Source organism: Tamandua tetradactyla, chromosome 21 (assembly GCF_023851605.1).
Source record: "Tamandua tetradactyla isolate mTamTet1 chromosome 21, mTamTet1.pri, whole genome shotgun sequence".
NCBI classification, from domain to species: domain Eukaryota; kingdom Metazoa; phylum Chordata; class Mammalia; order Pilosa; family Myrmecophagidae; genus Tamandua; species Tamandua tetradactyla.
In genome coordinates, this window is record NC_135347.1 from 2,880,418 (window position 1) to 2,890,803 (window position 10,386).

At 40.8% G+C, this 10,386-nt stretch overlaps 2 pseudogenes; both read right to left on the reverse strand.

The window, feature by feature from the left end:
- Positions 1 to 3,920: 3,920 nt before the first annotated feature.
- LOC143665801 (large ribosomal subunit protein uL4 pseudogene) lies at positions 3,921 to 5,251 on the reverse strand (annotated as a pseudogene).
- Positions 5,252 to 10,056: 4,805 nt separating this feature from the next.
- On the reverse strand, positions 10,057 to 10,171 carry LOC143665828 (U6 spliceosomal RNA; annotated as a pseudogene).
- Between the last annotated feature and the right edge of the window lie 215 nt (positions 10,172 to 10,386).

Below are 10,386 nucleotides of genomic sequence, written 5' to 3' on the forward strand. Positions count from 1 at the left end.
GCAAAAAATCAAAACCCAAAGTCTTAACAGTGAGAGATACCATCACCTGAAATTTTAGCAACTAAACCTACAAAATCTGTCCCAGTTTAAAAGAAAGGATTGCTTAACTCCTGCTTGCAAATATTTCTTTCTTAAGACAAAATAAACTGGGAGAAAAGCAGTCACAATAGAAAAGTGGAATGAATAACATAAATGCGATGACATGGCGACCTTTCAATTAACAAGTATTCCCAAAGCAATGAAGAACCTGACTATTAAATTAAAATTGTTATTATACAGAACCAACCCGGTTGAATGGACAGATTGCAAATCTTGTTTACAAATGGAGACAGGCCAAAATGTTTAATGGATCTCTGTCTACACTGAATTTCCAATGCTACAGAAGTATCCATCAGGGAAAAAAAAAAACGCAAATCAAAAGTGCTCCAAAGTTGCCCATCTCCTCTGAAAGTGTCTCTGCTGGGCTTGTAACTGACACCCCGGGAGAACTAGGTCCTTAGACATCAGTTCACCTCGTCACCCTCATTACCCATGTCACAACTCTGCGCCATACATTGGCCTGTGGTTTTGCATCTGCACATGGGCTGATTGAAAGGACGGAGTGACAAAGGTTACTGCATCGTTGCAATTTAAAAAAATTATTACACATAGGCCATTTCATCGTTGAGATGGCAGGACTTGCTAGCCCAGCTCCGGTGAAGCCTGAGCTGAAACCAAAGACGCATCTGCAGAGTTTTGGCATTCTCCCTGTACTTGACCGACACCAAAAAACACAACCATGAACACGTTTTCACGTCCGCGCCACCTGGGTCAGTTTTGGCAACCAATGGCTACTTCATCCTACGGGGCCACGGCTGGCCCCGAGGGCTAAGTTCCTGCCTATCTATTGGACCAGAAGAGCACAGCCTGCAGAGAGCAACACGGTCTGTTTTGCCACCATCAAATAGAAAGGCTAATGACACCACTGCTTTATTATAATAACTGGCAGACTCAAGCCTACCGCTGGCAAGGAGCAGGAATCAAATCATCAGATTTCTCCAGGGGACAAGGCAGCATCTCAGAACATGGTTTATATTCTGGGATGGCCCAAGGAAGGAAATATTTCAGAAGCTGCTTTGCCATCAAAGTGTTTTGTTTCCAATAGGAAGGGAGGGGGAGGGGGAGGGGGCCAGAGAGACAAGCCAGGAGGTCAGCTGCTGAGGGGAGGCCAAAATGTTCCGCAGGAGCCCCCGACAGGGGGTGATAGGGCCGAGGCCCCTGAGTCCCGGGCCAAGCGGGGACATCTGTCCCTGTCAGGTTCGCAGCGAGCGCTCAGCCCAGCCGTTCACCTCCTCTTCTGTTTATTTCTGTTGAACTTAAAGAGTGACCTTTTCAAAACTGCACAGCGTTGTTGACCCACGTGCATTTTTGAGGCCTGATCTCACTGAATGCCATCCTTGTTCCCGCAGAAGGAGAACTCTGTTGGAGAAGAAACGAAGAGGCTGAGGAGAACGCGTCGGGATGGAAACCTTTCGGGCATTGAATTCCGCCTGCTATTAATAATTCAGAAGTGTTTTTAATGCTCTGATATGGAAGGAAGGTTTCTTGACACCAAAGGCATCTAAATATTAATTTCTGAGGAATTGGTTGTTACAAGCAGTTAACATCCATTTTGTTAGTTGACCTCCCAAGGAAGGTTAATGCACTAAAATCTGGTCATTAAGTATAGTAACAAATGTTTTTCCGGGAGGTTATTACTACCATAAACTCTAATCCATGGGTTCACAGGCAGCAGCCTCTAGTGCAGTGCTCTGACTAATGAAGAATTAACTATTTCTGAGCAGTTAATAAAGATTTCCCCCCCCCCCCCACACCAATCAACATACTGTACGTGATCCTTATAATTACCCAAAGCATTAAGCCCTGGGTATAAGAGCCTGCATGTCAGACCAGACTTCTACTCCGAGTAAATGACAAATGGCAAACCTAATCCCATTTCACTTAATTTTTTTTCCAACATGTTCACTGAAATAAGAAATAATGGAATTCCTAAGTATAAGAAAAAGACGGTCCAATACGAAGCATTTGCTAAATGAGTATTGATGAGGTCTTTAGTCATATTTTATTGTGATGGAAGATTTTATACTTGGGTTTAGTTCTCGCCAGAATCCGGAAGTTAATTGGCCTCTAACAGGGTTTTCTGTTTGCTTGTTTGTTTTATTGTGTTTTCCCTGTATTGAAAAGCACACACATCCGCAAGATAACAGTGGGCAGAGATGATGGATAATACCTGCCTTGTAAGGGTACAGCCTGACCTGTCTAGAGAGCCTCTGGATGGTGTTTTGCTATTCAGTTCAAGTCAGGTCCCTGCTGAAGGCCAAGCATTTGACCTTAGGTTGAAGACTCCAAGAAAACCATTGAAACCAGTGTCTTAGAGACCCCAACTCAAAGTAACACAGCAAAACCGCCTCAAGAAGTCATCCTTCTGAACAATTAATGCATGGAGGCCTCGGGTGCCTCTGAAGATAGAGACGTGGGCTGACAGGTGAAGTAAAGAAGCTGAGGATCACTTAACTTTCCCCGGGATGATCAGCACTCATTCAAACAGGATCACCCTTCCCATTTACATACACTCTTTTCCCCTCCTTTTAATTTTTCACTTAAGCTAAATCTCTTCTTTGTGACAGATGCCCCAATCAAATATCGAACAGAGAGAAGGAAGAGAAACCAAGCTCAGCCAAAATAAATGGGACATCATCTTGTTGAAAAGAAAGTGTCTTTCGAAAAAAGGTATGTATTGTCTGCAATAGCTTAAAAAGGGGTCAGACGCATTGGGGATAGTTTGCCTTCTTCAAATATTTGTGTTTGTGTAAGATTCAACACGTCTCCCCTACGTAAATCACCAGTCGGGCGGTTGCCTATTTACATTGCATTGGTATGCGTATTATTCATTTGTTTGGTACTTGACTTGCTTAAAGATAACTGCAGTGGTTTCCTGCTCACTAGAGAAGGCAAGTGAATTTTTTCTGAGCCTCAGTTACCTCATCTGTAACTGATAATACGATATCTGCTTTGTGAGGTAGCTGTGAAAATTAGTGATAATCCATACCTGCATACAGAAGGACCTAACCAATACTGGAGTGAATTTTCATTTACTATGTCCCTCACTCGGCATATTTGATCTCATTTTATAAAAGTAACTAGAATCTTAGAACACCCCCCACAAAACTTTTTTGGTCCAAAATTGGAATAAAGGGAGCAACGATACATTGATACATTAATTAACCTGACTTCTGAGAATGGAACTTTTACTGAGTCCCTTTCATCCTTCACAACCCCCGCCACTCAACACAAAGCCTTCCCTGGTTGCCCTGAGTCAGAAATAAACATTTCCTCCTCTGAAGTCCCAAGTCTCCTTATTCTTTTCCCATATCATTGTTCACACTCACTTAGCATTATTGGTAGGCAGAATTTGGATCTGTATTCCCAGCACTTAATCCAGTGTCACAAACATAAGGACTGAAAAGGGGCTCACGAATTTCATCCTCTCTCTCCTGTGGCAAGTCTTCTGCTTAACACACAGTGGATAAATAATTAACTCAATGACTTTGGGTGTCATCTGCTCTTTATTTATTTATTTTTTGCAGTATATCCCATCCCCTCTTTTTTTCACTTCTAAGGTGAGTCTCTAGAATTTGCCCTACTTCCTCCCCACCATTCTCCCGTAGAATGAGGCAGGTGTTTGAAGAGCTGGATTATTATTATTATTATTATTTTAGGAGCTGGATTATTTTTAAGATGGGTATTTGCAGAGGAGGGGTTTCCTGAACTGTGAAGAGTGTTCCAGAGTGAAAAAGGTGAACAGGAAGCCGCAGATTGAGAATCTATAAAGATGAATCAAAGTGTCTTTTTTTCCCCCCACTACGTCTTTAATCTGGTCTTTATTCAAAATATGTGTCCAAAATGATTTTGAGTTTTATGAAATAAGCAATTGAAGCTGCAGGCTTCTTTTCTTCTGTGGTAGGTTTCTCCTTTGCTGGCTTCTTGGTAGCGGCAGACTTCTTTCCCACCGACGGCTTCTGTGGCTTTTCCACCACCAGCAGCCTTCATCCTTCCTTCCTCATGTCAGCCTTCTTGCCTGGAACCCCTGTCTCGTCTGATTTGGCCTCTAGTGCTGCTGCAGCTTTATCCACACTCAGTCTGTGATTCCTGACCTGAGGAAAATGGTGTTTTCCATGCATAGTCTTTGCATAGGGGTTGGGGTTCAGTTTCAACATGATTCTTAAGTTTTCAGTGGGTTTTTCTTTAGAACTTTGTGATGAACCTCCTTGTGTGGTGCTCAGAGGGCTTTTTGGATCTCTGGGCTTCTCATGGGTCTTCTAAGGTCTGCATTCATCATCTTGTGCGTGGGAAGGATACAGTTACTCTTAAGGTAGGCAGCTTTACGTCAAATGCCACACAGGTCATCCAACTTGCGGAGAGCGCTTTCAGTCCAAGTGCGGAAACCTCTGCATGCCTGGCAGGAGCAAGTTCCAAAATGCTCAGCTTGCTTACCTGAAGCAGGGTGACTCTAGGGATGTTTCTGAGAGCCATAATGATTCCGTTGTCCTCATTATAGATGATGCACAGTTCCCTGCACTGTATGTGAGGACACTTTCTCATTGTGCCCTTGCCAGCTCTCCTTCGCTGACAGGCGTAGACCTTTTTCATATCATCCCAGGCCTTAAGTTTCTTAAGAAGCAAAACAGCCTCCTTGGCCTTCTTGTAGCCTTCGACTTTGTCTTCAACCACCAGGAACTCCCTCGATTCGATGACCTGTAGACATGATGAGCGCAGGGGAGCCTGAGGCAGCCAAGGCAGAGCAGATGGCATATCGCGTCTGTGTTGTGTTTACTCTACAGTTCAATCGACATCAGGTTAGGATTGGTGCAAACGTGCAGTCTTCACGATTCACATTTCCAAAAGCACCCTGGCCAGATGGGTGAGTCCCGCCCACTTGAACTCTGAGAATTCAAGCCTCAGCTCTGCCAGTACCCCATGACTCAGTGCTAGTTTGATGACCTGCTAACGCACGGAAAGTGTAGGGTTGTCAGTTGTTTCTGTGCAAGCTGGTGTGAACAGAGTTCACAATATCTAGGCTAATAGGAGCCTTGAGCACAGTCGGCAAAGTAACATTTTTGCCAGATGACTCCCCGTTTTCAGGGTATACTGATAACAATGGAGGGGCGCATGCCATGGCAGGGAGAGGAGAAGGCCATGGGCCCCTGAACCCAGAGGCTCCCATAGCAAAAGCCCAAGGTGCCTTTTGAAGTCAGTGGTTTCCCCATATCCCAATTGCCATATCCCTCATTATTCATAGAACTCACCGAAAAGAAGGATTAACATTCCATTCTTGCTACTGACTTGCTATGCTGACCTTTGACATGCTCTTTAACCTCTTTGGACTTTGGTTTTCTCTTCAATAATAATAACTTAACCTACTCTAATTACTTCATAGACTTGCTGGGCAAACCACACCAGATAAGTTTATGCAAAAAAAACTTAGTCAAGAGGAAAGAACTCTTTAAAAATAGTACTACTACTACCAGACCTAGACATTAAAAGAGAATTAGATTAGCCTGTATGACCTACTTCTCCTTAACAAATTAACATGATCTGAATATTATATTAATAATGAGGAAGAGTAGAGTTACTTAAAAGCAAATTGCTATTCAAAATAGGAGGGAACCATGGAAAAGAAAGTTTGATTGATTGTTACAACAGGTTATGAATATTACTACATAGTATAGTCACCTTCAAAATACTCTGTGCTTTCTACCTCCACAATGAATAGCCGCTACGTTAGAATAAAAGAGCACAAATGATGAAGATGCCTTCATACAGATTAAAAATAAATAAATAATAAGGAGGGGGAGCAAATATTAAAATAAATTTAGTAGATTGAAATGCTAGTGATCAATGAAACAGAGAGGCAAGGGGTATGGTATGTATGAAGTTTTTTGTTTTCTTTTTATTTCTTTTTCTGAATTGATGGAAAAGTTCTGAGAAATGATCATCATAATGAATTTAAAAAAGCACAAAAAGAGATGCTATCAAGCCAAAATGGTTTTCCAGATTTGATCAGGGTAGAAATCGAGGCTATCAATTTAACACCCACCCCTTCTCAACATGTGCACTTTGTCATTATTTAACAGTGAGCAAATGGTCTCAGTGATTCTTAGCAAATCCTGAACATATGTAATTTCCATTCCCACCACCAATTTCGATCAAGGCAGTTCTGAAGTGCAGCAAATGAATTTAAGTACAGGGTTGACACCGCACCAAGCGCTGACACTTTCCTGCTCCAAAGGAAGACAGATGTAAATGCTTTTAAAAACACAGTCAAGAGAATAATTGAAAATAGGTCCAATGTCTTCATCTTCGGGGAACATATGTGTGCATATGTGTATTTGTAGCTGTGCTTTCATACAATGTGTATGTGTCTCTTTTTATTCTGAAGCGTCCTTCTGTTGTGGGTAGGTTTCACAGAGGGGTTCCAGCTTGTAAAGGTTAACCGTGCAGAAATCAAGGCTTTGTGCATTTCTGCAAAGGTCACACTCATCAACAGTTCCGGAAAGACTGCTGGGAAGGGCCACGGGAACTACCCCGTGATTGAACCGTGGCTCTGGGTTTCATTTCCTTAAGAACACTGCCACAGTCCCTGGTTGTGTCACCAAGAGATAAAGAGGCTGCTCAGTCACTTGAAATTCAATTTGTACAGTACTCAATTGTAGCCTACCTCTTTCCTTCATGGTGTCTGGCAGCTGCTTGCTGGCACTCTGCATTTCAAATGCTTGAGCTGCAGGAAGCTGTTTAATAAATGGGATAGGTTTTGATTAATGTAACAAGCTGAAAATAGACCATGATGTAATGCACATCTCAGCAGGAATCACAGATCAAATTGGGCTCTTTCACGGGAGTGTGCTGTAGCAGAGAGTTTTCTCCCGAGAAACATATTTATGTTTCTGTAGCACCTTGAAGGGTCAAACTGAAGAATGTGCACATTTTGGACATGGAAGCCTCTCTGTGGATCTATGAGTAGCTATTACAGGTGACCACACAAGAAGCGCCAGAGAGAAAACTAGATATTTGACATTCACTCCCATTTCTTCCTCGACAGAAGCCCTGATATTATATTTAAAACCAGCAGTGGCTCATAGAAGTGATAGTAAATAAAATTCTTGCAGTGTTCGTAAAATCAGTTATTTAAGTAATGCATATGGTTTCGTCTGATGGTCTAAGAGCCTCATGTAGCCTCTTACATAAAGGCACTGATTTAAATTTCTTTCTTGGTGGCTGAAACAATTGGGATTTATGTTGCTTGGTTCTGATGAGAAAGATTAAAAGAAAAACAGTCGTACTGCATGCCAAGATCCCATTAAGTTTACAGAGGAATCGTCCAATAGTAAAAGAAATGGATCGCTTTTCTTAATGGAGTTTGTAATAACAAATGGTTAAAAACAGAGTTGAAATATACTAACAGCAAGAAATCAAGGAAATTAATTCATTGCTCTTAAATACTGTTTACTAGATCTATACATCCTATGTTGGTGAAATCACTCTGAGTGGCAAAGTGTGTGTGTATGTGTGTGTGTTTGGAGGGGGGCATTGTCAGGACAGTCAGGGTGTGAGAGCAATCATCCTTTCTTGCTACAAACAGAATTAGATGGAAGGAAAAGAACTATACACATGTATTCTCCCCTATAGATAAATTTCACCTTCCCACTAAGAATGTGATTAATTTATGATCATTGCCACACTCTGGTTACTGTAAAGATGTTGACTTAAGAGTTACAATGCCTGGGAGGAGAAGCCAAAATTAGCACTGTTATTCTCTTATGGTATTTTCTTCCTACTGAACTTGCTTGTCTAATCAAAATGCTTTTTTCATGGGACATTCAACCAATAAAACCAAAGTCAATACGGATAAGTTTACTTCAAGCAGAGCAAAACTCTCCCCACATCACAGTCTTAACCAACCAAGCCATTTAAAAAGAGAGTATGGACAATTAAGTAAAATACATCACAATTCCATAATAAAAAAAACTAAGATGTCTTAACTATGCTGCTTGAATGGGGAGGTCCCCAAAAGATAAGCCCTGTCCTTGGAAGAAGGGAATGTGACCTGATTTGGAAAAAGGGTCCTTGCACATGTACTTGAAGATCTTGAGATGAGATCACTCTGGATTAGGATGGGCCCTAAATCCAATGACAAATGTCCTTACTAGAGAAGAGAAGGGAAGAAGACAGAAAAAGATAAGATACACACACAGAGGAGAGGGTGGTGTGAAGAAATTGACTGCGATTGGAGTAATGCCTCTACAAACTAAGGAACACCAAAGATTGTCTGCAGACACCAGAAGCTAGGACAGAGTCATCGAACAGATTTCCCAGACTTCTGGCCTCCAGATTTCTGAAAGAGTAAATTTCAGTTGTTTGAAGTCACACAGTTTGTGGTCATTTGTAATAGCAGTCTGTGCCAGTTTGAAACTGTTGTGTACCCCAGAAAAGCCATGTTCTTTAATTCTGGCTTAATATTGTAGGGTGGGATCTTTTTGATTAAGTTGTTTCCATGGAGATGTGACCCACCCAATTACAGGTGGGACCTTTTGATTAGGTTGTTTCCATGGAGATGTGTCACCACCCATTCAAGGTGGGTCTTAATCCACTTACTCGGGCCCTTTAAGAGGGAATCATTTAGGAAAAAGTTCAGAGCCGACACAGACAGAGACATTTGGAGATGCCAAAAGAAACTGCCTGCCGGGAAGCTCGTTGTAACCAGAAGCCAAAGCACTAGCAGATGCTAGCCAAGTATGTACACAGATCGGCCCTTCTTGAGTCAAGGTATCTTTCTCTGGATGCCTTAGTTGGACATTTTTACAGTCTTAGAACTGTAAACTTGTAATCCCCTTTATAAAAGTCAACTCATTTCTGGAATAATATTGCATTTCTGGCAGCCTTAGCAAAGTAAAACACAACCCCAGGAAATGAATACACATTCTAAGGGCATGGTCTTTGTACACAGAGAGAAGACAGCAAGCTAGTTGCAAATGAGAATGTATAATATTATATGAGCTGTATTTTCAAGTATCAACTTCTTTAAATATATATCACTGCTTGTTTTTACAATGTGTACTTAATATAAGTATCATATATATATTTAACCTGCCATACAATCAAAACACAGATACACAATTCTATACAAAGTGATTTACATACTTAATATTTCTCAATCAAAATTTTAGCAGTTTTCTTTGCAGAAATGGAAAAGGCGATTATCAAATTTATTTGGAAAGATGAGGGGCCCTGGACAGCTAAAACCATCTTTAAAAAGCATGAAATTAAAGAGTTATAACTTATTTCAGAGGTGCATGGGTAGTCCAGTGGTAGAATTTTTGCCTGCCAGGCAGAACACCTAGGTTAGATTCCCAACCCATGCACTTAAAAAAAAAAAATAAATAATCAACAAATGGTGCTGCGATAATGGGATACTTACATGGAAAAGAATGAAATGTGACCCCCACCACATAGCATACCAAAAAAAATTATTACCAAGGTATACTAATCAAAACAGCATAGTACATGCCCAAGAATAGACGTAGAGACCAACAGAATTGAACTGAAAGTTAAAAAATAAACCCTCACATCTATGGCCAATAGATTTTTAAAAGGGTGACAAATACACTCAATAGGGAAAGAATAGTTTCTTCAACAAAATGGTGCTGGAAAAACTGAATATCCATAGGCAAAAAAATGAAGGTGGACTCCTACCTCACAACATATACAAAAATTACCTCAGAATGGATCAGAGAACTAAAAGACCTAGAAGAAAACATAAGACTTTGCTTTAGGCAATAGCCTCTTAGATTTTACACCAAAAGCACAAGCAACAAAAGAAAAAACAGATAAATAGGACCTCATCAAAATTAACAACTTTTGTGCATCAAAGGGCTTTACCATGAAAATGAAAAGACAACCCACAGAATGGGAGAAAATATTTGGAAATTGCATTTTTTTGGGTTTTGGTTTATTGTTTTTTAAAATACGGAACACTTCATGAATTTGCATGTCACACTTGCATCCTTGCCCAGGGGCCATACTAATCTTCTCTGTAGCACTACAATTTTAGTATATGTGCCACCGAAGCAAGCACCTGAGAAGGTTTTAGTAAACAGAATTTATAAAGAAATCCTACAGCTGAACAATAAAATGACAATCAAACCTATTTAAAAATGGGCAAAAGACTTGAATAGACATTTCTCCAAAAAAGATATATAATTGGTCTAAAAGCACATGTAAAGATGCTTACCATCATTAGCTATTAGGGAATGCAAATCAAAATCACAGTGAGATACTGTGATGGAAAGC